The following is a 23,091-nucleotide window of genomic DNA, read 5'->3' as shown; positions in this document are numbered from 1 at the left end:
AGGGGATACTTAGCCAGCTGTTTGCGGAGCGCTGCCACTGTGCACAGGGTAACTCAAGCAGTACTTTCAGCAATGGCTAGAAATGGATTTTATGATCCTCATTCTTCACGTAAGGACACAAAAGCCCAAAAAGCTCAAGTTTTGCTCAAGGTCACGTGGCTAATAACTAATAGCACAGGGGCTCCATTCCACGTCTAGTCGAACAGCCTCACACTGAGGGCCTTGCACTCTCTATAACCCTAGCTGCCTGCTCCTTCTTTCCCACTCCTGCACAGAGAGGCTGGCTGGGCGCCGGGGAACATGTTGTTTCAGCAGATTGTTACCTTCGCTGCCTCACTCAATAAATGGTATTTATGTTGGCTGTTCCTCACATGTCATTTGATTAGGCTTCGGGAAAACAAATTAGATAGTCACAAGAAGACTACAAAACAGTGCATTTCTATCTCATAAAAATTTTTCCAGCTTGCTCTTGGTTTGGGGCGCACAAGGAAGAACACGCAAAACCAAAGCGCGTGTGGGTAACACCATGTCAGTGAGTAGAGCAGCAAATGTGCTTCAAGCTCAACGGAGAACTCCATTAATAAAAAGTACCGTTGTCGAAGCCACTGTTGATGAGAGAGAGAGGGAGGACACAGACCTCCCCAGTCTATTAAGCCACACTTTTGTGTGACAGACACCATCCACTATGGACAAATGGCAACGTTCAACTGATAGCCAAAGTTTTGCTTCTCTGAAGCTCTGTGAAATGCATTTCTTCTCCTCACCCTTCTTTTTATTGTTTTAAATTGTATTTTTTTACTGAAGTAGACTTGACACATAATGTTATATTAGTTTTGGGTGTACAACACAGTGATTCAACTAGTCTATCCATTATGCTTGCTCGCCACAAGTGTAGCCACCATCGGCCACCACACACAGCAGCATGGTACCACTATGTTCCCTGTGCGGCGCCTTTCATCCCCCTGAGTCATTCATTCTTTATGTGGAAGCCCATACCACCCACTACCCTTCACCCATTTTGCCCATCCTCCCCCTTCCCTCTGGTGACCACCGGTTTGATTCTCTGTATTTATGGGTCTGTCTCTGCTTTTTGTTTGTTTATTCGTTTGTTTCATCTTTAGAATCTGCATAGAAGGGGCACCTGGGTGGCTCAGTCAGTTAAGCGTCTGCCTTCCCCTCGGGTCATGATCTCAGGGTCCTGGGATCAAGCCCCGCATCGGGCTCCCTGCTCAGCGGGGAGTCTGCTTCTCCCTCTCCCCCTGCTCATGCTCTCTCTTGCTCTCTCTCTCTCTCAAATAAATAAATAAAACCTTTAAAAAAATAAAAAAGAATCTGCATAGAAGCTCACACTTTCTTTTAAATGCCCCAGTGCAGACTGTTTTTTCATTGGCCGGTCTCTTTTCAGTCAAGGAGCACACACTGGGAGGCAGGGGCCACTGTTCTCATGAAAAGGCTAATAATTTGATGTTTTAGGGATGTGATCCTTATTCACTGTTCCCAAAGTCAGTTCCAATTTTGAGATTAATTAATAATAGTTTTAATCTAAAACGTGTCTTTCAAAAGAATACCTCTGAGAGAATCAATGTCATGTGATTTTTCCTAAGTGAATGACATGGACTGAGACTCCCACCTGGAAAAGAGTTGCTTGACTACACCGAGAATCTGGGCTGGGCAATGCTGCTGGGAGTGCTGCTGGTGGTCCCAGCACAGCAGCTGCCATTTTGTCAGAACTCAGGATGTATCAGCCACTGAGCCATTGTGTCTGAGAACCCTCACAATAACCCCGGACAGACACTGAAGGTCAAGGAGGCTTAGGGTACAAGGGTTAGAGCGAGGGTTCAGGTTAGGGAATGAGAAAAACCTGCCCAACATCACACAAGGGGGAATTGACAATCAGTTCCCAAGTTCGTTGGGTTCAAGAACTTGGGTTTTTAAGCAAAATAATAATTTGTTGAAGTGAAATTCACATAACAGAAAATGAACCATTTAAAAGCAAACAATTCAGTGGCATTTAGGACAGTCTCAATGCTGTGCAATGACCACCTCTATTTAAGAGTTGCAAGACATTTCCATCACTCCAAAGGCAGACTCTCTATTCCTGAAGCAGTTTCCCTCAACATGGCCCTCCCCTGAACCCCTGGCAACAACCACGAACCTATTTCTGTCTCTGGAGTGATCTATTCTGGATATTACACATAAATGGAATCATACAATATGTGACCTTTTGTGTCTGGCTTCTTTCACATTGCATAATGTTGGAGATCCATCCACCTCGCGGCATGGATCGGTACTAAGAACCTGGACTTTGAGCCTCCATGAGGTGATGGTCGGAGGGAATCTTCAGGTCCAGCCATACTAAAGGGCGGTTCAACCTGTGTTACTCCCACTACACACTATGCTTTCATGGTAGCTTCCAGATCTACCCTGAAGACTGCCACCAGTTTCAGATGAGGGGAATTGAACATTTCGCGCAAAAAAAAGTCTTAAAGAATTTAGAGTGGTAGTACTAATTACCATTTACTAGAATGGTATTATTAAAGAACTAGAATGGTGTTGCTTGGTTTTTAGACTTGCTAGCATAAAGGCACTTGGAAAATACTGTATCTTTGGAAAGCTTATGCTTCTCTAAATAATTGTATGTTATTAAGGAAGCCATATCACAGTTTAATAAATTGTATATACTTTTCCCTGAGCCCCTTCAGAAACCAGGTATTTTGCATAGAGTTGAGTTCAGAAAGATTCTGAAGCTGGGGTTCGTTCATGTAATTTAAGATCAAAGTATAGTGTATATACATGTACTGTACTGGCAATTTTCAAATTGTAATTTTTATACTTTTTAAAATAAAGTATTATTTTGCCATGTGGTTGATTAAAAAACCAAAATGTATAGTCTCTTAAAATATATATATATATATGCAATGGAACAAATAAAAGTGATATCCGGATCCCAGAGAAAGCTAAGTTCTTATAAGTCCATTGAAATCTCCTGTTCTTGCAGCCCTGTGCAAGAATCCTATGTACCAGGGACATCCCTCCCAGTGAAGGCTTTGCACAAAGGGAATAAAGGGCTTTTAAAATACATTTGTCTCAAGAAGCACAAAATGTTTGGCATAATTATTTGCATCTAAGGTCCAGAAAGAATGAATAATTTGATCTTCCATTAAAAAAAGATGAGCAGATAAGTCACATGTTCTTAAATTACTTTTTGGCAACGTAACATCTATGTTCACATATGCTTTCAAACACTTGCAAGCTGTGTGATCTCGAGAATTCTTAAAGTCCCTGAGCCTCAGTCTACACATTTCTAAGATGAGGTTGACAATACCTACTGAGGGTTGGTTTGAGCATCTGAGTAATATAATATGGGTGATATTCAATATCAGTAATAATCAAAGAAATACATATGAAAATAATGATAAGGTACAATTTTGTTTATAAAATTAGCAAATCTTGTGGCTAGTTTGGCTTGTTTTTAAGAGGTCATTAGTGGTAGAAGTATAAATCGGTACAGTCCTCCTGGCGGGAATTTTGTCAACTAATTATGAAGAGTTTTAAAAGTGTCCCCACACTTGAATGGATAAATAACGCTTTAAAAATTTTCTTCTATGGGTTTAATCAGGATGTTGACAAATTCCATAGGCAAGGATCTATACAAATTTCGAAATATACTCAATACTCTTAATACCTATTTCCTTCCCACACAGTTTTCTAACTTATAGCCTGTAAGGGTTCTTTGTGTGTTATTCTGTACATTTAAAAAAAAATTTTTTTTAGCTTCCAAAAGTTACTTTGTTACGGATTAGGTGTTTACCAACACATTCCTTCACATACTGTGCCCACAGGTCTATATCCTACCCCTTCCTTCCAGATGAAGAGGTCACGTAGCTACCACATTGAAAAATATTTGGAAAATGTGTCAAAACTCGAGCACTGGTTAAATAAATTACAGTGCATTTAAATGATGGCAACCTGTATGTACAGTAATTTCAATGTATTTTGGGGGGCTTTGAACACAAATCACTCTCTCTTGAAATACCACTGACATAAAAGTTTAGAAATTAAACAAACATAAAAAACTTCATGAGTGAAGAGAATGGGTGGTAGCATCACTAATGAATGACATATTTCAACAAATTTAAGAATGACATGGACATGATAGTGCTGATGTGTTAAAAGAGAGAGGAAGCTGAAGCCTAGAATATTCTACAAGGAGACTGAGAGGAAATGGGTGTTAATGGTCCATTTCACCCCCCAAGAGGTTCTGATCTTAAAATCAGTGGTTATGAGAGAGACAGGTCTTAGGAGAGAAGTAGGACAGAAAGCAAAAGGATTGATTGTGTCAGTTTAGACTAACCTGTTAGTTTGTACTAGCAACTAGAAGAAAAATGAGGCTTGCTTTCAAGTTTCTACATGAAAATGATATTAAACCTATAATTGCATATCCAAACAAATGATTAATCAAATATGAAGACATGTTCAAACTTTCAAAGATTAAGTAAGTTTACTAAGTAAGTTTCTTGATGTTAAATCCAGTAAAACATGGGAGTAAATGATAGAAGGATAGAACTTTGGTACACGGTGAGAACCAACCAGGGAGTGCAGGGAAGGAAGACCTCAGGATGATAACTCAGACCTGGAGAGTCAACAAGGTAGAAATGGAAGAGGGCAGAGGCCTTTGAAAGGGGAGTCTGAGAGAGCAAAAGAGCCTGAACTGTATAACTAAGAATAACTTGAAGATTGGAAAAATATAGTAATGCAATTATATTATGCAAGAAAAAATAATTAGAAACTCTAGAAAAAACAAAATTTGCATAAGAAAATAAAGATCCAAATACGAAGCAAATTATAATGTGGCAAGACTTTAAGTAACTGATGGAATTTAAACAAAGAAATCCCAGTTGACCTCGATGCCAAGAACATTCAAGTGCATATAACCTGTGCATCCTCTATCGCAGCACTAAGCATGGTGTATTACATTGTCTGTTTAAGTGTCTGTATCTCCTATAAGGGCAGGAAAATGCCAGTTGTGCTTGCTAATCGCCCTCAATGCTTTTCACTGTGTTACAAAATGAAGATAATGGCAAGCATCTTTTCTTAAACAACTGCGATGAGTGTAGATCATGTTTTTTACTTGCATTATCTCATTGGACCTTTGAACTTATAAAATAGACCATTGTAACTCTCTCTCTCTTCTTTTTTTAGAGAGAGAGAGCACACACAAGGGTGAGGTGGGTGGGGGGAGGAGGGGAAGAGGGAGAAGGAGAAAAAATCTTAATCGGGCTCCATGCCCAGCACAGAGCCTGATGTGAGGCTTTATCTACAACCCTGAGATCATGACCTGAGCCAAAATCAACAGTGGGACACTTAACTGACTGAGCCACCTAGCCTCCCCATAGGCCATAATAACTCTCATTTTATGGATCAGAAAACTGAGGGATAATTCATTAAGGTGTTTAGGAGATTCCAAATACTTGTTTTGTAGGTATCATAGCAGGTTCTGAAGGGGAGCCCTCCACGGTTATCTAGTTGGCTGAAATCCCCTAAGGCAAGAAAGGGCCAGAGAACTGGAGGTACTAGAATGTCTCCCCAGCTGACTGTCCCCTCAAAGTGGGGGCACATCCCACAAATGAGCTAGTTATTGACAAGAACATGCTATCCTTAAAGTATGTTAAAAACAAGTCTGACTAGTGATTACAAGAATAGAGCTGTTTAAACATTTGATATATTTTAAAGATAATAGACTTTACTGCCCAGCAATTACAAGTATTCAAACATGTATTTTTCTATATAACTTATTGTGAGGTGATCAATGTTAAATATTAATTTTCATCATGTTTCAATTCATGTCCTCTTGACCTTTTTTATTTTTCCTTCCAATTGCATGCCTTTGAGGCAATGAAGAATTTCAACCATGATAGTTATTGACTTGAATATTCATCTGCAGTTACCTATACGCTCATTATGTGCAGTTGTGCTCCTAGTGTTTTTTTATTTTTTTACATTTTTTTATGATGTTATGTTAGTCACCATACAGGACATCATTAGTAGTGTTCCATGATTCATTGTTTGCGCATAACAACCAGCGCTCCATGCAATACGTGCCCTCCTTAATACCCATCACCGGGTATCACAGCCATCCTCTGAGAGGTTTCTGGAAAACATCAGAAGGACCTTCATTCATCTTCACCTCATTGGCTCTGTTGCATCTTGAAGAGCCCAGTGACTAGTCCGCAGATTCTGCTGCCCAGCAGGCTTGGTCAATGGTGCCTCATGCACCCTTCCCCTTTGGTGGCCACGCAGAAAAGAAAGCACAGCTTCCTCAGCTGGGCCTTTTACCTGAGGTCTTTAAAGGGTTAGTGTGTCTAAGGTTACCCAGCTAAATAAATAATAGAACCTGGACAAGATCTCCTGTACCTCAGACTCCATGGTGCATGCTCTGTCATTTGACACAAATTTGTCGAACTAAAGATTGCTAACAATTTTTTAAAAAGATTTTATTTATTTATTTGACAGAGAGAGAGAAACAGAGAGAGCACAAGCAAGGGGAGCAGCAGAGAGAGAGAGAGGGAGAAGCAGGCTCTCTGCTGAGCAGGGAGCCCGATGCAGGGCTCGATCCCAGGACCCTGGGATCATGACCTGAGCCGAAGGCAGCCACTTAAACAACTGAGCCACTGAGGTGCCCCAAGATTGCTAACAATTAAAGATATTTGAATAGAAACCATTTATGTCATTTTAATTAATTAATTTAGCCACTAATTAATTCAACATATAATTTTTTAGTATCTATCCCTGTGTCAAGATCTTGGCTGTATGACCTAGGTATGTATTAGCAAATATACCTGGACCCTACTCTCATGGAATTTATATTCTGATTTGGGAGAGAGACAATAAACAAGTCAACAAATAGTTAAAATTTTATAGAAATTACAGAATTATTTAAAATCTAGCTGGAACGAGGAGAACATTATTAGGCAGAGCGGGGAGAAGCCAGCGTGCCAGGAAAGGACTGTTTTAGATGGCATCCATGATAAGGCCAAACTGATTAGGTAATCCTTAAACTGAGCTCTAAACTGAGCTATCAGTACAACTAGTGGAGGAAAGAAGATTCCAGGCAGCATGAACAGGTTTGATGTTCAAGAAACTCAAAAAAGATCCAATGTGGCTAGAACAGAATTTGGTAGAAGGGAGGTTCTAAATGAAGTTGGAGGGAGAGACAGCAGAGAATGCACAGGAATTTAGAAGGTGTGGTAGTGATGGTGCGCTTGGGTGGCTCAGTCAGTTGAGAATCTGACTCTCGGTTTCGGCTCAGGTCATGATCTCAGGGGGATGAGATCAGCCCTGTATCAGGCTCTGCACTCAGCATGGGGTCTACCTGAGATCTCTCTCTCTCTTGCTCTCCCTCTGCCACTCCTCCCCACTGCTTGCGCGCGCGCTCTCTCTCTCTCAAATAAATAAATAAAATCTTAAAAAATAAAGAAGTTACAGTAGTGAAGTTGGATCTTATTCTGAGTTCCATGGAGCTTTGAGAGCAGTGACGAACACTCGTGTTGCTGGGCAGAGAATGAGGCTATTGGAGGCTGTTGTGGGTAGATCAGAAAAGATGGTGGTGACCCAGACTGGGATGGTGCCTGGAGAGTTTGAAAAAAAAATGGATGTGTTTGAGAGCTATGTTGGTGATAGAATGACACGGTTTGCTGATGGATTACATGGGCCAGGGGAACTGTGAAGGGAAAGAAAGGATCAAAAAAGAATCCTGTGTATCTGGGTTGAAAACTGGTGGGGCCATTTGCCAGATGGAGGAGACTGAAAAAATTGTATATGGACAGGTTTTGGTGGAAGCAGAAGTCAAATTCTCTTTTGGATATGCTGTTTGAGGCACCTATGAGATATCGAAGGACAGAGGTCAGTGGGCTATACAAGTCTGGAATTCAGGAAAGATTTTGGGCCAGGACATATAAATTTAGAAGTCACTTACCATCTAAATGTCTGCATTCCAAAACACCATATTTTCATGGCAACTGTATTTATTCCAACATCCTTGATGCTGAGGATTTTTTTAAAGGTTTTATTCATTTATTTGAGAGAGAGAGAGAGAGTGAGAGAGAGCCAGAGCAGAAGCAGGGGGGAGGGGCACAGGGAAAAGCAGACTCCCTGCTGAGCAGGGAGCCCGCTGATGCAGGGACTCGATTCCAGGATGCCAGGATCATGACCTGAGCTGAAAGCAGACGTTTAACCAACTGAGCCACCGAGGCACCTAAGAAGAGGGGATTGTCTAAGTCTGAAACCGAACTCAGGCATTTTGGAGTAGAACATGCCAAGAACAGCTTTACATTTCATCTTCTGACCAGTCTGTTCTCTCTGTCTTTCTAGATTACAGTTCTACCAGATAACTTCTGCAATATGTGTTCATTACTACCTCATCTTTTCAAATTAGTTTGTCATATGCCACTTATTTCCTTGTAGGAATCCCTGGAATCACAGCACCATCAATACATTCCCAATTTCCCATGTTCCTGAGTCAGGCAATGTATTCCAAAGCTTTCCCCTCTACCCGCCCCAAAAGGAATGAAGCCTTCCCTGTGCTCCCTGTGGAAAGTTATCTGGTTCAAGGCACAGGGAGGGCCAGTTCCTGGTGTGCCAGAGAATTCCTCAGACAAGCCCTGTAGTGTTTTCCATCTGTGGTTTGAGGCCCTTCAGTAACAAGACCCTGACTATTTTGTCTCATCTCCTTTTAGAAAACTTCCATGATTCTCTCAGGCTAAAAAGGGAATCTACCCAATCTATGCAAACATCCCAAGGTCCTCTAAGTATATACAGAATTCAAGCTACATTTCTATAATCCAGACCAACTTAATAATGTAAACAGTTGCAGGAAACAGAGGTAGCCAAAAACATGTGGGAAACCATAATGAATATTCAAGTAATGGGAACATAATATCACATCATCATGAGGGAAGGGACCTAAACAGTCCTTTTTTCCAGAACTCCATGCACCTCCCGTCTTGATGATGCATTTCTAAAGCAATGAAATAATCCATTGCTCAACTTCACAGCAAACTGGCAAATAATCAACACTAAGGGTTAAATTAATTAACATAGCTGGCCTGTCTGATCATAATGGAAGCAAGAATGAAGAAAATTAAAACTAAGTGTGTGAATCTTTTCTTTTCTTTTTTAATGTCTGATACCAGTGTCAACTTTTAAAAATATCAAGAATACTTAAAAGCAAACATCTGTTTTATAATATATGAAATGCTATATCAAACATTTTTATTTTGACTTCTTTGGCCCATCGCTAAGATACATGTTGTAGATACCATTTAATCTTCAAGGCTTACTAGTGTAATAAGAAGCCAAACTTCATTTTGCTGAAAATAATGATAGCTCCAGTACCAAGTTATTTCACAATTTCCCCTCCAGTGCTTGAACTCATCATCATAACAATAACAATATTTTTTATATGGCGCCTCTCAGCCATAGCATCCAAGGCGCCAAATGGAGCCACACAGTTAGAACACATTAAGCCCATTAGATGTGAGATAAAAACAGATAAAGCCATTTAAACTCGCATGGGCGGTGGGAAAAAGCCACAGAGCATCAAAATGGCTTTGGACCTCTTTAACAGAAGAACTCAATCTGTGGCACTGTTTTGTGGTCAGGCATCCCAGAAACTCAAGGCAAACATGTGGTATGTACCACCAGCTTGGAAGGATCACCCTAGTCTCATCCAGAGTTCACAGGCACCATTTGTCATTACTGCTGTAGCAAATTGTAATTATTTTGTAACTCAATAAAGAAGTCCTCAAGAGCCACTACCTGTAAGGGGAGAGTATATTTTCAATGATGGCTATGGCCCTGTGGTAGTCATCAGTGTGGTCCATTAAATCTCCAGTTCTCACCTTCCCAGAGCACGCTGGTATTACCTGTCCTGACCCCACTGATGGTGGATGAGGTCACGTGACTGGCCAACACACTGTGAACAGAAGGGCTGTGTACGCCACCTCCAGGCCAGAACACTCAATTGCTGATTTAAGACCCTCTAGCTCTCTCTGATATAGCGACTTGGCAGTGTGTGAGATGGTGACTGCTCCACCAGCCTGGGGCCCTTTCAACCCATGATGCACATTTCTGTGAGCAAGAGACACATTTATGTTGTCGTAAGTCAATGTTATTTGGGGACTGTTTGTTACTACAGCATAACCTAGCCTATGAAGACTGATTATAAAACTGATTATCTGCCTCAACTTTAATACAGAGATCTATTTGCTGGGACCAAAGGAGGGACTCCTTAACCCAGCCCCTCAGCACCCCTTTAAAAAACATTCAGTTCAGATGGTCCAAATACTTTGAAACTCTTGTCTTGTGCGGAGCCAATTTTGTCCACTGGAATGATGATAACAGCTATTATACATTGAGTACTTACATGTGTTGGGCATTTGGTGGAATGCTTTCCATATATTACCTTGTTTGATAGACTAAATGACTTTAAAAAATAGGATTATTATTACACCATTTTATCAACAAGGGAAGTGGGGTTAAGTAATGTTATCAAAATTACACAGCCAGTCAACCAAAGAATTTCGTTACTACTTAGGCTGGCTAAATACAAAGTGCATGCTCGTTAACACTAGGATGTATTTCCTCCCTGCATAATGTGGAAGAAAATCTGTTCTCATATCAGTGGCTGAATAAATACCATTCTTTGGCAGATGGTGTTATAAAGCAGCACCGTATTATAAATACTTATATATTTCATGATTGCTAATCCATTAAGGCATTTATCTTTCATTTGAAAAAGAAACAGGGCAACTTGCATTTGATTTATCTATCTTGTTCCAACCCACTGAAATGTCATAGTAGATTATCCATTTCCTGCTGGAAAAATATATGGCCCATAAGGAAATGCTATTCACATTCATTAGCAAACATGCCATCTCCCCTCGGAGCGTGCTACTCAAACTTGAGGCTGAGGTCTCCGAAAAACGCTGGACTCGAGGAAGGACTCCCCTGAATGCTTTTTTCCAACATTTGTGTTTGCTTCTAATTATTTTCAACACTTCTGAAAATGCTGAAAAGGGTGAAGAAACACCTTGCTGACAATGTGTTCTTTGCCAAAATAATCAATTCTCCCACTTCTTTGCCTTCTAAAATTCAAGTATCCAATACAAGCTCTTTGGGCGCATTCCCAGGATTTTGTTTGGTTAGACTTCACCATGGAAAACAAAATCGGTTCAGCTGAAATCTGTAGCCAGAACATTTTAAGCTTCATAGACCTTCAAAGTAGTGACCTTCTCCTCACCTCCTCTGCCTCTGTGCTCCATTAAGGAAAATACCGGAAGAAGTTTCCAGTCAGAGAAGCCAGATTGCATTTCGATTCAGTTTTGAGGGGAGGAACTGAACAGAGTTGGAGCAGGTGGTTATTTGTGGCTCTTGCTACAGATGAGCTTTGAAAAGTTCTTCTGTAAGCCTCTGAACGTCTTTTATAATTTAATACAAATTTTCTGTGCTTCTTAATCTCTATCTTAAAGGAATCGGCCTTATATTTACCATCTTCTTCTTTGCTTTCCCAAGAGTGGCTGAGATCACACAAACCACAATCATAGCCCAAGCAAATAGAGGATCAAGAAAAATAGGTCCCCAAACTTGCTGCTGGGAAAAGAGGGAGGTGTTAACGATTTGCCGTAAGAATTGATCTTAGTTTTTCCCTTTCACTTTACCTCTGAGGTCTGGATGGAGAGATTTTAGAAATGCCTCCCCCCATGTCCCTATCTCTATTTTGGCAGGATCATCCTCTCAATGACAGCGCCTTCGTCCTCAGCCTGGCCTTTGACACTTGCTATCCCAGTGGTGCTACCTCTGTAGTGTCTCTCACACATTGCCACACTTCTCATCTTTCCTGCCACCTCCTTGGGCCAAAGCACTCTGAAATAAGAGGACAGCTTGCCTAAACTTTATTCCCAGCTGTTCCAGCCAGCTAAACTGCACTCATTCTCGCCCGGACCTGACACTGTGCCGGTCCCTCTGCCGACCCGGAATGCACCTCAGCACGGCAGTCCTCAAGCCCATGTTATTCCTGAAGCTCTGCTCAAGCTAACCTGATGTTGAGCCATCCTTTTTTTCCTCACAGTTCAAAGGAACATCTCTCTTGTCAGATTCCCTACAACATTTGCTCTGTTTTCCTAATGTATCTCAATCTCTAATCGTATTACCTCTCGAGATCTTTTTTGAGACTAGAATTAATGTTCTGCTCATCTTGTAGCCCTCATAGCACCTACTACATGGTGAGTGCTTGGTAAATAACTACAGGATTAGAAGGGATAAAAAGCAATGGAGCTAGAATCTTAGATAAGGAAACAAGGCCACTAAAAATACATGATACACAGAAGTAAAGAAACATTAAGGCTTGTTTATACGGTGTATAAATGGAGTCAGGTGTAAAAGTGGAGTCATCCTGACTCTTCTTTCTCTTACACTCCATATCCAATTCATCAGCAAATCGTATTGGCTCTACTTCCAAATATATACAGAATCCAACTTCTTTTTATAAACGTCCTGGTCTTAGCCACCATCACCTCTTGCCTGGATTTCTCTGGGAGCCTCCTATCATGACTCCCTGCCCGCATGATTCCCCTGCAATATATTCTCAAGAAGGCAGCTGGAGTCACCTTTTAAAACCCTAAGTCACATCATATCACTCCTCTACTCCAAATTCTGTGAAGCTTTCCTCGTGTCACTCTTGACAGTGGGCTCTGGGAGTCTACAGAATCTGCCTGCCTCCCCACCAAGCTACCTCTGGCTTCCCTTCCTGCCCTCCCCACTCCTGCTCCCCTCGCTCAAGGAGTGTTGGCCTTCCTGCTCTTCGCCAACCTGCTCATCCGTAGGGCCTTTGTCCCAGCTGATCTCCCTGTTTGGAACATTTTTCTTTCTGATATCTACATCCTTCACTTCTTTGCTCCATGAGGTCTACCCTAACTACCACATTTAACATTTCCACCTGCCATTCCGACCCTGCCACTTCCAATCTCCCTTACTCTGTTTTACTTTCTCTTTTTTCCATAGTACTTTTCATGTTTGTCTACTGTTCTTTGTCTCTCTCTGCGAGGATGTAAACTTTACAATGCAGGGAGCATTGTCTGTTTTCCTCACCAAGTATTTGCTGAAGGTGAGTGAGTGAATGAGTGAGGGAGTGACTTCATTCAACTAAGTTTTGAATTCAGTACTCAGAGTTCTAAAACAATGAAACTCAAAAGTGTTCAGAGCCCCAGACCTCAAGATTCTAGCAAAACAAATCCTGTCAAACAGACCCCAAAGCTAAGTAAAACCCTGTTGTTGACTATGAGCCAAAAAGTTACACATGAACAGAAAAGTGTTAAATGCAATGTGTCTGTCCTTACTACGTCTGGCTTTATCCAATTGTACAACTTAAGCTTACACTACCCACGAGGAGAGACACCTGCAAGATTCCAAAGATGAAACATTCCAACAACTGTGCAGAACTTTTGAGTATCAAGATTCATTTCATAGATTGGATAAAAACAAGTGTTCGGGAGGACTTTAAAGCTCCATGAGGGCAGGAATCATATCTGTTTTGTTTGCACCGTATGTCCAGCAGCCAGTAAATTGGGATGCTCAAGACATATTCGTTAAATGAATGTATGCATGAAGAAGAAGGACCCCTATATTTTCAGAAATAAACAAGGCAGTGAAAGGTAATTTTGCTGTTCATACAAAGAAAGGTTTTGCCATCTGGATGTTGGTACAATGATACCAAATTTTACCTTAATTTCATTTGCTTAGAAGTTAATTTCTTATTTTGACAATAATATGTAGGACTCTAGGAACAATGTAAAATAGCTCATGAAAACATTGTCAGACTTAAAAAAATGTTAATTCCTTCTTGGAAGAACATAAGGTCTTTGGATTTTTAATGACTATTTGTTTTTCTATTTGGAAAACATAAGTCTTGGTTATATTTATATGAGACTATAATTTTTACAATTGCACATTAATTTTGTTTCCCATGTTTCTTTGCTAGTGGGTGTTTTAAATTTCACATAATAATAATACACGCCTGTTGTGATATACAAACATTTTCTTACTTATTGATTCTTCTCTTTTCGCACATTCTCCTTGTTAGCTATTTAGATTGGTGCTTACAAAATGCCCTGCTGACTCTCTTGCACATTAATTCTGTGGTTATTCTTTCCTAGTACCTTTTGAATTATTTAAATGTATTTAACACATAAGGTAAAAAGGGCTATTAAATATCTGAAGTGTTGATTTCATTTTCACAGTTACATTGTAAATTTGAAGATGGTCATTTACATTTTTATATGTTAATTAAATGCATGGGCAATATTCTCATCCCACATAAAGCTCTTTGCACAGCTTACAAGAACACAAACTTGGTTCTCTTCTTCTGCTAAGGGTAGAGTTGGCTGTTGTTTCTGAAATGTGTGAGGATATCCTCAATCCATGCTGAGTGGGAAGACATTCTTTCCACATTGGAATTTCATTAATTTTGCCTGAGTAATAATCCAGCTTAAGCAAATGAAAAATACGAAATATCATTTCTTACAAATAAATAAAACTAGACCAGAGATGTCTTGTAAATCCATAAGAAAACTTAATAATATACACAAGTGGATTTTAAATAGCAAATCAGTTCTTTGCCTACCAAGGCTACTCTTTCTGTGTTTTAGCATGCTTATTTTTAGGAACATTTGAAACATTTCCTGTGTAATCATAATTAAGCCAATAATTTGTTCAGGGATTTGTCTTTAACAAGATAGCACAAAGATAAACCTCAAAATGATCATCTAAACATTTAAATGATCATACATCAAGTTAATGAAAACCAAATTTAAAATGTTACTATGCCTAGGTCTCTAAATTCACAAGATCCATAAAACCAGAAGACCTGGTCCCCGATTATAGATTATCCTGAGTTAGAAAGTCCTTGATGAGCAGTGATTCAGGGATAAGTTGTCAAATGTCAATTTCTTAACAAAAATAAGTAAATAAGAAAAACTCTAAGTAGAAGTTTTCTACATGACATTTTGAATCATGTGAAAGAAAAAGGGTAAGTATTATAACAATAATGTGTTGTAAATTAAGAGTCCTCTCTGGATTAAACTTTCTCTGGAAGTTTTTGTACCTTAAAATTACATGACAATGTATAAAACAGTTTATGTGAGGAAAGTGACTATTTTTATACACTATAAAAGGATCTGGTAGTTGGCACACTATAAAAAGAGTGTTATAAAGTCAAAAACATCCAAACACATGATATATATTTTAAGGATAACCACAATTTTGTTTCCTATGAAACAGAATATTCAAGAAACATCTAAGTGACCACTCTGGAGTGAGTCCGATTGCCCCGCCCACTGGTATGACAGTGAATGTGCAGTAAACCCCGCAGAGTGTATTAGGAAGTCCTGGACATCTTCTTGGGCAAAACCCAGAAGAGAAGAGCATCCCCAAATTCTTGTCTTCTTTAAAACAGACAAACTTGCTTTTTTTCTTCATCCTTTATTGGTGAGAGCCATCTTACCGAAGATGAAGCAAATGCCTCAGTGCCTTAGGTGTTTGTCAAAGTGTGTGTAGAGGGCTTCCTACTTCAGTTTTCTAGCCTGCCAAGTCAATATTACATATCGCTGGGGCTGGCCTTATACCCACCAAATCAGAATCTTTGGGAGTAAGGCTAGTCATCTGGATTTGAATACGAACATTAGCCGTTTTTGCATTACTAAGTTGGAAAAGTCCTACCACTCCCAAGCTATGTGGATTTGGTGTCAAATATTTTAGCCTCTTTTGGCCTCAGTGGCTTCATCTAGAACATGAGGGTGATAACCATATCCGATTCGTGCACTACTTTGGAAAATTAAATTTAAAAATGCCTGGCAAGTACTTAACCCAGAACCCAGGATATATTAAGCACTTGAGAATTGTTAGTTCTTCTCGTTCTTCTTATTATAATTAACATTGCAGGGTTTTAGGGGCAAGAGCTAATAGAATTGAGTTCCTGCTTCATGATGACCAGCAGTGATTCAAACTCATGCTTAGGATCTAGTTTGAAATCTGGGCACAGAGACTCTTTCTGAAATGAGGCTATTTATTTTACCATTAGAAAAGATGAAATCTTAATAAAGCGTTACATAAAAAACAATACCTTGGACTTCTAGTTCTGGCCAAGATGAAGTAGCCCCATTCCTCTCAAGTCCTCCCTGTTCCAACTAAAAATCTTTGGACCTGAGGCAACAAAAATCAATCTGAGAAGTTGAAACAAAAAGATGATTGCTAAGGGATCTTGGAACGTGAGGAACTCCACTGAGGAGAGTTCTGAGTTTCCTCGTTGCCTCTTATACATCCTGGATAGGGCACGACAACCTGACACAAAATAAATGGCAAGAAAAGCTTGTTCCTCCAAGCCAGAGATCCAGGAAAGGGTGGCCTAACTGAACTATAAATCTTTTTGTTAATATCTGCCATACTCTGGGCAAACACCAATGCAAGACCTCTCTACCATTATTGCCTGGTGGTTTCAGTGCAGCCAAGCCAAGAGCTGATCTTATAGCTTATCACTCCAAACCCACTCCCACAGAAGCAGGCCATGGCACTCTGGTTTTCCAGCCCTGGGGGGGTCAGCAGGACCAAAATAGGGAGCAGATACCTCATTCCCCATCCAATGGAAAAGATGGTACACTAATTACCCTGCTAAGATAGTGTCATGGTCATCCAGCAGTGAGCTGAGTGGGTTTAGGGAGCCCAGTAGAAAGCTAACCATAAAGACCCAGCTAGACTTCATGCTACACGCTAAGAAGAGGGTTGTCTGCTTAAAAAAAAAAAAAAAGGAGATTGAAAAGGATAGAGAGACTCATAACATAATATCCAAAATGTCCTGGCTACAACTGAAATTCATTCATCATAGCAATAACCAGGAAAATCACAACTGGAATGAGAAAAGACAATCATCAGGTGCCAAACTCAAGATAAATCAGTTGTTAGAATTATCTGACAAGGATTATAAAGCAGACATACAAATGCTTCATAAACAAATGGAACAAATGAAAAAATATAAAATTTTAACATAAAGTAGAAGAAATAGAAATTATTAAAAAGAAACAAATGGAAATTATACAACTGAAAAATACAATAACTAAAATTTAAAAAATTACTGATGTGTTCAACAACATAGCACAGATTACAAATAATGAAGTCAATGAACATGAGGACCAGTCAATAGAATTTAGCAGTCTAACAAAAGAGAGAAAATAGACTGAAAAAATAATAATTGCACAGAGAATCAGGACAATAACGAAAAAGCTAACATGTCTATCACTGGAGTCTCAGATGAAGAAAGGGAGAAAGTGGGACTTTCTGAAAAAATATTTTAAACAAAAAATGGACTAAACTTCAGAAAATTTGGTGAAAGACATAAATGTACTGTTGTAAGAATTTGAACAAACTCCAAATAGGATGAGCCAATGGAAATTTATGCCAAGACACATCATAATTAAATTTCTGAAAACAAAAGACAAAAAAAAAAATCTTGAAAGCAGTCAGAGAAAAACATCAGCTTACTTATAGGGGGAAACAATTCAAATGACAAGAGATTTCTTATCAGAAACCATGGAAGCAGAAGGAAGGGGAACTTTTTTAAATTACTGAAAGAAAAGAATGGTCAGCTCTGAATTCTATATCTCGCAAAAATAGCCTTCAGGAATGAAGAAGAAATCAAGATATTTCAGACAAAGTAAAACCAGAAGAATTTGTTGATAGCAAACCTACCTCATAAACAGAAAATTCTCTAAATAGAAAAGAAATTGTAAAATAAGCAGACTCTGAGCTTCAGAAAGGAAAGAACATCATAATGGGTAAAAGTAAAGGTAAATATAATAGACTATCCTTCTTGTGAGTTTTAAAATTATATTTGATGATTGAAGGAAAAATCATAACACCATCTGATGTGGTGCTCAATGTATGTAGAGGAAGGCAATTCAAGATGGTTGCTTAGGAAGATACTGAATTCACCTCTTCCCATGGACACAACAAACCTAGCACATATGGAATAATTTCCTCTGAAAAAGTCTTGAAAACTAATGAACAGCACATCCACAACAAATGATAGAAGGGCCTCACTGAGACAGGTAGGAGAGGCACCAAAAATCCTACGCCAGGTGTGTCAACCCACAATCAGGAGGGATTTCAAAAATATGGAAGTTTTCCTTGAGGAACAAGGGGTTTGCCCCCCACATAAGACATCCCAACTCTTGGGTCCTCCACTGAAGAGATGAACCCCCAAAATGTTTGGTTTTTAAAACAATGGGGAGTGCATCAATATAAGTGTAGGGAGTGGAGAATCCACTTCTAGGGTTCACACACAGACTCACTCACTTTGGGACCCAGTGCAAAAGTAGTAATTTTGAAAATGTCTAGACCATATGTAAAGACCTACTTACTATTTTAAACTGACTGCTGAAGAGACAGGAACCTGTTAGGACTCTCACTGGGGACTCTCACCATTTTTGCTACCTTATTCTACCTTGCTAACCTGGGCACAGGCAAATGCCGTATTGGCAAGACCCCTCTAACCTGTTAGCACTGCTGGGCATGCCTCACCCCCCACTCTGTAGCCACACGCGAGCCAGCCAGACAAGCACCCCAGCCTCCCAACCCATGCCACAGCCACACCAGAGCCAGCCAGGTGGGCACTCCACCCACCCCCCTTGCTGCAGCTGCAGACCTGTCATGGCCAGTGGACATGTGCAGCCTATACAAGGATATACACCTTGAGCATTTGGCTCTGGTGGCAAGGGAGGATTGCACTTGTGGCCCCCACAGGTCATCTCCTACACAAGGCCACTCCCACAAAGCTGGAAGAAGTACCTCTTTCATCTAATACATAGAAACAAAGATGGAAAATCTGGAAAAATGAGGAGACAGAGAAATATTATCTTAATGAAAACATAAGACAAACCTTTAGAAAAAGCCATTAAGGAAATGGAGATAAGTCATCTACCTGATAAAGAGTTCAACAGAATGGTTCTACAAGTGTTCTCTGGGGGTTGCCTGGGTGGCTCAGTTGGTTGGGTGCCCAACTCTTGGTTTTGGCTCACATCATGATCTCATGGGTCATGAGATTGAGCCCTCTGTTGGGCACCACACTTAGCAGGGAATCTGCTTGGGGATTCTCTCTGTCTCTCTGCCTCTGTCCCTCCCCCTGCCCCCAAATAAGTAAGTCTTTTTAAAAAATGCTCACTAAACTTAGGAGAAGAATGGTTAAACACAGTGATAATTACAACAAAGAGATAGAACCAAACACAGAGCTGAAAAACAATAATTGAACTGAAAAATACACAGCAGATTGGATGAAGCAGAAGAATGGATTAGTGAGCTGGAGGACAAAGCAATGGAACTCACCCAGACAGAGTAGCAAAAAGAAAAGAACTTTAAAAAGTGAAGATGACTCCAGCAAAAAACTGAGGGTTTTAGAGGGGAAGGGGGTGAGGGGATGGGTATTAAGGAGGGCACATATTGCAAAGAGCACTGGGTGTTACACACAATGAATCATGGAACGCTACACCAAAAACTAAGGAAGTACTGTATGGTGACTAATATAACATAATAAAAAAAAAGTGAAGATAATTTGAGGACTTATAAGACAACATCAAGTAGAATAACATCCACATTATAGGGGTCCCAGAAGGAGAAGCGAGAGAGAGGAAGGGGCAGAAAACTTATTTGAAGCAATAATGGCTGACAACTTCCCTAATCTGGGGAAGGATAAAGACATCCAGGTCCAAGAAGCCCAGAGGGTTCCAAACAAGAAGAATCCAGAGTTCCACATCAAGATGCATTATAATTAAAATATCAAAAGTTAAAGAGAGAATCATAAAAGCAGCAAGAGAAGAACAACTTTTTATGTACAAGGGAAAACCCATAGGCTACCAGCATATTTTTTGGCAGAAAATTTTCAGGCCAGAAGAGAGTGGCATGACATATTCGAAGTGCTGAAAGGAAAAAACTCCAAATCTAGACTCTTCTAGTTGGTGAGGTTATCATTCCGAATAGAAGGAACAATAAAGAGTTTTCCAGATGAGCAAAAGCTAAAGGAGTTCATCACCAACAAACTGACCTTATAAGGAATGTTAAAGAGATTTCTTTAAGCTGAAAAGAATGGCACTAATACCAAAAAACATATGAAAGTAAAAATCTCACTGTAAAAAAGTATATAGTAAAAGTAGTGGATTAATCACTTATAAAGCTAGTATGAGAATCAAATAACAAAAGTAGTAAAGTTAACTAAAAATTCAATAATTAGTTAGGGGATACTTAAAATAAAAAGATGTACAATGTGACATCAAAAACACAAAATGGGGGGAGTAGTAAGAATGTATAGTTTTTGAATGTGTTGAAATTTAAGTTCCTACCAATTTAAAATAGACTGTTACATGCAATTTATCTGAATCTCACAGTAACTGCAAAGTAAAAACTTATAGCAAATATACAAAAAATGAGAAAGAAATCTAAGCATAACAGTAAATTATCAAATCAGAAGGAAAGAGAGCAAGAGAAGAAGGAACAAAGAGAAACTACAAAAACAACCAAAAACAATTAATAAAATAGTAATAAATATATACATATCAATAATTATTTTAAATGTAAATGGACTAAATTCTCCAATCAAAAGACTGAATGGATTTTAAAAAAAGACTATATGTTCATATATATGCTGTCTACAAGAGATTCATTGGAGAAGTAAGGAGACGCAGAGAATTAAAGTGAAAGGATAAAAAAGATATTCCATGAAAATGGAAATGAAAAGAAAGCTGGTGCAGCTATCCTCATCTGATATAAAATAGATTTCATAACAAAAGTTGTACTAAAGGACAATGAAGGACATTATGTAAAGAAATTTACAACATTTATAAATATGTATGGTATATACAAACAGACTTAAAAGGAAAAACTGATGGCAATACAATAATAGTAGGGGACTATAACACTGCCCTTGCATCAATGGATAGGTCATCCAGACAGAAAATCAATAAGGGAACATCAGGGGGTACCTGGGTGGCTCAGTCAGTTAAGCATCCAACTCTTGATTTTGGCTCAGGTCATGATCTCAGGGTCGTGAGATTGAGCCCTGCCTAAGGCTCAGCGCTGGGGGTAGAGCCTGCATAAGATTCTCTCTCTTGCTCTCGTTCTGCCCCTCCTCTCTCCCTCTCTAAAAAAATTAAAAATAAAAAAATAGGGAAACATCAGCCTTTAACAACATATTAGACCAGATGAACTTAATGAATATATACAGAACACTCCACTTCAAAGCAGCAGACTACACACTTCTCAAGTGTGCATAGAACATTCTCCAGGGGAGCTCACACATTAGGCCACAAAACAAGTCTCAATAAACTCAAGAAGATTAAAATCACATAAAGCATTTTTTCTAACCATATGGTATGAAACTAGAAATTAATTTCATAAGAAAACTGAAAAAAAAAGTGGAGATGAAACAACATACTACTGAACAACCAATGGGTCATTGAAGAAATCAAAGTGGAAATTTAAAAAAATGTGGAAATAAATGAAAATGGACATATGACATACCAAAATCTATGGGATTCAGCAAAAGTGATTATTACAGGCCTACCTCAATAAACAAGAAAATCTCAAACAACCTAACTTAACACCTATAGGAACTAGAAAAAGGAGAAGAAATGAAACCCAAAGTTAATAAAAGGAGGGAAATAAGAAAGATAAGAGCAGAAATAAGTGAAATAGAGACTAAAATGACAATAGAAAAGATCAATGAAATTCAGGGCTGTTTCTTGGAAAAGATAAGCAAAATTGATATAACTTATGCTAAGTTCACTAAGAGTGAAAAATAGAAGACTCAAATAAATAAAATCAGAAATGAAAGAGAAGTTAACTAATACCACAGATGTACAAAGGATCATAAGAGACTATTTTTTTTAAAGATTTTATTTATTTATTTGACAGAGAGAGAGAGGAAGCGAGAGAGGGAACACAAGCAGGGGGAGTGGGAGAGGGAGAGGCAGGCTTCCCACCGAGCAGGGAGCCCGATGCGGGGCTCGATCCCAGAACGCTGGGATCATGACCTGAGCCAAAGGCAGATGCTTAACGACTGAGCCACCCAGGAGCCCTGGATCATAACAGACTATTATGAACAATTCTATGTCAAAAAATTGGACAACCTAGAAGAAGTGGATAAATTTCTACAAATATACAATCTTCCAAGACTGAATCATTAAGAAATAGAAAATCAATAGACAGATTACTAGTAAGGAGATTGAATCACTAATTGAAAACCTTCAAACAAATAAAATCCAGGACCAGATGGCTTCACAGGTGAGTATTACCAAACACTTAAAGAGTTAAGACCTATCCTTTTCAAACTCCTCCAAAATATTAAAGATGAGTGAATGCTTCCAAACTAACTTATAAGGCTAGAATTACCCTGATACCAAAAGCAGACGGAGGAAAGTACAAGAAAAGAAAATTACAGGTCCTGATGAACACGGATGCAAAAATCCTCAACAAAATATTAGCAAACCAAATTTAACAATACAATAAAAGGATCAAACACCATGATCAAGTGGGATTTACTATACAGATGCAAGAATGGATCTCAACAACTGCAAGTTAATCATTGTGATGCACTACATAAACAAAATGAGGGATAAAAATCATATGATCATTTCCATAGATACAGAAAAAGCCCAGATGGTTTCACTGGAGAATTTTACCATCTAAAGTATTAACACCAAGTCTACATAATCACTTCCAGAATATAGAAAATTACAGTACACATCCAAACTCACTTTATGAGATTAGTATTACCCTGAGCTCAAAACTAGACAAAGATAGTACATAAAAGGAAAATAGAGATTAATGCCTCATGAACTTTAATCTAAAAAATTCTCAACATATAAGCAAATTAAATGTGTAAAAAGAAAGCATACAACATGACGAGTGAGATATAGTCCATTTATGCAAAAGTTGGTTCAACATTTGAAAATCAAATAATTCAATCCACCTATCAATAGGCTGAAAAACAAAAATCAT

General features: G+C 39.1%; 1 protein-coding gene across 3 annotated transcripts in view; it reads right to left on the bottom strand.

The window, feature by feature from the left end:
* The window catches only part of SUGCT (succinyl-CoA:glutarate-CoA transferase), a 678,964-nt gene that overhangs the window by 1,954 nt on the left and 653,919 nt on the right, over positions 1 to 23,091 (bottom strand). The window lies entirely within an intron of this gene.

This window comes from Ursus maritimus, unplaced genomic scaffold (genome assembly GCF_017311325.1).
Source record: "Ursus maritimus isolate PB19 unplaced genomic scaffold, ASM1731132v1 scaffold_3, whole genome shotgun sequence".
Lineage (NCBI taxonomy): Eukaryota > Metazoa > Chordata > Mammalia > Carnivora > Ursidae > Ursus > Ursus maritimus.
Note: the sequence above shows the minus strand (reverse complement) of the source record. Positions and strands in the feature narration are given on the sequence as shown.